Source organism: Limulus polyphemus, unplaced genomic scaffold, assembly GCF_000517525.1.
Source record: "Limulus polyphemus unplaced genomic scaffold, Limulus_polyphemus-2.1.2 Scaffold249, whole genome shotgun sequence".
NCBI classification, from domain to species: Eukaryota; Metazoa; Arthropoda; class Merostomata; order Xiphosura; family Limulidae; genus Limulus; species Limulus polyphemus.
Window position 1 is genome coordinate 727,524 of NW_013665859.1, and position 5,115 is coordinate 732,638.

General features: G+C 37.8%; 1 long non-coding RNA gene across 1 annotated transcript in view; it reads right to left on the reverse strand.

The window, feature by feature from the left end:
- LOC111085132 overlaps positions 1-5,115 on the reverse strand; it is a 15,376-nt gene that overhangs the window by 8,572 nt on the left and 1,689 nt on the right. The window contains exon 2 of the long non-coding RNA XR_002609977.1: positions 2,365-2,369. This is a non-coding gene — a long non-coding RNA (uncharacterized LOC111085132). The remainder of the gene's footprint in view (positions 1-2,364; positions 2,370-5,115) is intronic.

Consider the following 5,115-nt stretch of genomic DNA (forward strand, 5'->3'; position numbering starts at 1 on the left):
ACTTACTACGTAACGAACGGTACGTAACCTTACCTTACTACCTAAGTAAAAAGTAAGTAGTATATATATATATATATATATATATATATATATGAGGAAAACAGAGAAGCACATCCAATTGGCATGAGAAAAAACAATGGAAATGTCCCCAGGTGTAGAGTGGCTAAAGCATGACAGACCATACTTGGCAAATCAACTACATCCAAAACCCATGCTGCTGGTAAACCGACATTCATGCAGGGGTAGGTTGAGGATCATACCGTCTTCACCTCAAGATCAAGAGACCAGAGGGGATCTCAAACCCCCCTTGACTCCAGAACAGGGCACATGTAAAGAATAGAAAATGATATAATGATCCGGGAACCCGACATCAAGAAACAAAAAAATATCTACCATAGAGAAATCAACACTCTCAACATTGAAACTGATCGGAACCAACACAGATGTAACAACATCCTTGTAATAAGATACATCAAGGGAGAGCAGAAGGTAAATAACCGTAACAATCCCAATTACCTCCACTATGACCCACAATACAGATGGAGCATAGTTGAGGGAAGAAGATAGACATCCATAATACATGTGAAGACTTATGTTAATTGGTTCTACTCTAAATCCAAAACCCAGCCAGTGGAAATAGAAATCCAAGTGAAGGTAGGATGAAGGATCCCAATCAAAGGGGTGAACTGCAATTTGATGTCTCACTCCTTTGGTTTACATGTGCCTTATAGTGGAGGATATCACATCATCTACACCAGCAGAACACCACCAACCTACTCTGCACTGAATGGTACTTCTGTATTGATATTTGATGTCATTAAACCATTCAGAAAGATGCCTCCACGGTCCACCACCCCAGCAGCTTGGAACTGGAAAGTGGTAAGGACTCCCAATCTCTACTAGAAAAAAATGGGGGTGAAACGGGGTGGAGTCCGGAGGAACTTCAACACATGAGACATTGCAAAGGGTGACCATGAAACTCTATTTTTAAAAGCAGACCATACCAATTTATTCAATATAAGGCATGGCAGGAATGGGCAGTTGTCCCCTTCTGCTTTAACCATGTAGTCCATGGGTGGTATGGTCTGGGATAGGCATATTTATGAAGTACCCCACTGAAAGCAAAACCATTGGAAAACCACAGGATTGAGAGACCACTCTGTCAGATAGATTCTGTCTGGAAGGGAAAAATGATCTGTGACAAGATTTAAAGCACCCGGAACATGACATGCAATAATATGGATATCCTGCGTGTGGGCCCAGAAAAGAAGATCCAATATGTGAAAACATAGGTATCAAGAACATGTGCCACCCTGGTGCTTGAGATAAGCAACCACTGTGGAATTGTTGGAATGAATCATCACCAGATAATCTGGCCAGATGGAGGAAATGATCCAAGGCCCAATGAACAGCAAAGAAGCTTCAGAGTGTTGATATGATAAGACTTCTTGGCCATAAACCAACACCTCAAACCCTCCTAGTGATTGATCCATGCCTCCCATTCCTGGAAGGAAGCATCCATGAAAATATGAAAAACCAGATGAGGAGGAGGAAGTGGGACACCTGACAATGTGTGGGTACTGTCCAACCACCAATGCAGATTGTCAACTATGGAAAGAGAAAGGGTAATAAGAGCCTACTAAGGATCCCATGCAAGATTCCACTAGTCGTGAAAAGCCCACTTAAGAGCTCACATATGAATATGACTTAAGGGCATAAGTGCGACCATGGAAGACCACATTCCCAAAAGATCAAGAAGATCCCAACAACAGAGAAACCAGAGGATGACAAATGAGTTAACATGGAGGTAATAAGGAAGAGGCTGTCCCTCAAAAAATCCTCAGAATTTTGGAGCATAGCCTCTGAAAAAGATGTATGGTAGATAAATACTGTAGAAGGGAATAACGGGTAAGACTAGGCATAGGTTAAATGCACCGGAAAATCAGGGATTGTGCCCAAACTGGCAAAATAGACCCCAACAATTGAGAGTCTAGAAATTGACAGCCTGCATGATGGTATGCCAAAGCAAAGTGATCCACAGACGTTGGGGGTGAGGTATGCTGGCATCCTCAGTAATTAGGAATCAAAATGCTCAACATGAACCCTAGTATCCAGGGAAGGTGGGAAAAATAAATAAGGAGAAGAAGAACTATCATGCAACAAAGGAGGACGAGGATCATAGGAAATGGTGGAAAATAAAATAAAACCACAAACCTAAGAAATCATATCTAAAAATGCTGTATTGGGCCTAGCTGATTCTGCAGTTGGTGCATAGGAAGACACAGTAAAATCTGGTGGTGGAAAAAGGTTATCAAAATCTTTGTAAGAACAAACAGGTTTGGATGGTACATGAGGAAGTGGGACAACTTCTGGAGAAGGTGATTGACCCATATTACGATCAATCTCTTGGCAAATAATAGCAGACAAATCTAACGACAGGTTGCCCCCCACCCGCAGCCAGTGAAAAAGTGTTTATAGTAGGTGTGAGACCCAAAGTGGTCACATTAACCTCGGAATTCATGGTAAATAATAAATGAAACAAATTGTTTGAGAGATAGATACAAATGTGCAAAAAATAAAAATAAAATAAAGAATGGAAAATAAATTGAAAACTTTGTCAGCTGTATAATCAAAAATGATTAAAAAACCACTTCGGAAGTATAACTGTTAAAGTTACAAGTTACAGTTGAAGCACACGAGAGCAATGTTTGAAATGTCTAAACACAAGCCCTGCTAAACCAGAAGTGATAATTTAGTAGAATTGAACAGGAGGAGTCACAGGCATAACAAGAGTGAGTGGTTGGTGGATGGTTGTCACACAATGATTTGTATGAAACACATTGGAATGAAACATTTCCAAAGGAGGGGAGGCAAAAGGCTTGTGGCATGCATAAAAACATTTTTTGCATATAGAGGGCAGCACTGAACGAGAATGGATAATTATGTGAATGGGGTTAATGTACCATATTGGAAAACTGTTTTATTTCTATAAATATACAGCTACAAAGTAACATTATTCATACTGGCACAAAACTACTAGCATTACCTACAAGTATCAGTTACACTGATTGTCACGAAAATAATCAAATAATCAAAATTAGTATTTCCAATTATTGTTCTTTTCAATTATTCTTTTGATTACTTGGACCTGGACAGTTCCTATTGCCGTTATGATTTCACATTATTCTCTTTTTTGATAAAGTTTGTTTAGCTTTACGCCAGAATGGCCCATGTGATGAGTGGGGGTTCTCTTATGATTTGAAAGCCTCAGGTTCAATTTCCATTTCCACCAAACATGCTTACCCCTCCCCCCAATCATTTTGAGTTATTGCAAAACTTCTAAGGTTATCTGCCACTGTCCCTAATTTTGAACTGCTGACCAGAGGAAAGACAACTGGACAACAGCATCCAGACAGCCTTAGTAGCTTTGCAATAACTAAAATCTTGTCAGCTTCAGATATGTACCAACTGAATTCCTACATGACATGACAGATAATACTATTTTTCTTAGCTCAATGTCATGTGTGCATTCTGCTTGTTTACAACTTACAGATGTAAGAGTGCAGCCAAGTGGCTGTTGGTTAAACAACTAGCCACAGTGACGTCTGTTGTTTGTGTTTATCTTCTCTGGGCTAAACAAGACCATAGCTTTAACTTAATATATTGCTTAATCATTACATTACAAATGTAACTAGTATTACATTACTTAAGGCATGCACACTTGAACCTTCCCTTTGGCGAGAAGCTTATAAAATTTGCACAAAAACTATACACTAAGAAAAGTCATATTCAGGTAGCTAAATACGCATCTCTAGCCTGAGCTACCATAAATTAATGAGAAATACAATTTTCTGTTGTATGTTCAGTAACCATTGTAAATATACACCAAAGACACTTACAACTTAGTTTCAATCTTTTAACTGTTAGCACAGTTTATCTGGAGCATAAATCCAATCTATGTGTATATAGAGTAATATTAGAATATTAAAAGTAATGACTACATATTTTGCATATTGATCCAGCTATATGCATAAGTCAAATATTTTTGATTTTCAATAAATTATTTTTCATAATAATGGTCAAATCTTATTTAAAAGAAAATTGCTATAATTTACTTGTCAAAAATGCAGTCTCTCCAAAAACATTTTGGCATCTTATATCCTTAGTATTGATTTAGTAAAACACAACTCTTAGTATAGAACTCCTACACATTATTGCACTTAACATTTTTGCATATGATATATTTACACATATATACAAGCTGAGGTACCCGTCCTTTCTCCGGGTTATTAACTTAAAAAAAAGTGGGGGTGGATGCTATGATAAATAACACAAAAATCCTAAGTTTCACACAATATATTTATAACATAACATATTATTACTGTATTCATTATAACCTCACCCAAAGTTTTGTTTAAGCTTTAAGAACTCACTGTGTATATACCTAAAACATGGTATACACTGTGTGATGGTCAGGGTGATTTTGTAGGAAGAGATAGTGGTCAAAGTAGTGGCAATAGGGGTGCTTTCTGTTACCCTCTTTCAACACCCAGTTCTTAATGTTCTTTCACACTGTTTCACGTTATTAATTAATTGATGATCATTGGCCACAGAAGTGTCTTATGGGCCAAAGTTGTAAGATCACGGATCAAAGTAAGAAATGGGTAGAACTCAAAAAATGGCTCTTCATATCAGCCTTATGTGGCTCTTGGAGCAGAAACTTCAGCTGAGTTCATATTATTGCAATAGTGGCGGCTATTTCTTTCACTGCATTCCTCCATAGAGAATACTAGTGCACTCTCTGTGTGTATGTGTTATAGAAAACTTAATAGTTTTTTGTTTTTTTTTTTATGTAAGAATGTGGTGCCATCTATGAATGTAGTTGATGTTAACTTATGTCAAAGATAATAAATACTCAATAACAGCAATAATGGGAGGTTGGGTGGTGGAAAGGGTTGTGAACACATAACTAACATGCCCCTTGTTCGAAACTATCATTCAACAAAGTTTGGTTGAGATTGGCCCAGCAGCCTAGGAATAGTTAGATAGCAGACAAACAGACAGACACACATGTTTGGGCTTTATATATATATATGTGTGTGTGTGTGTGTGTGT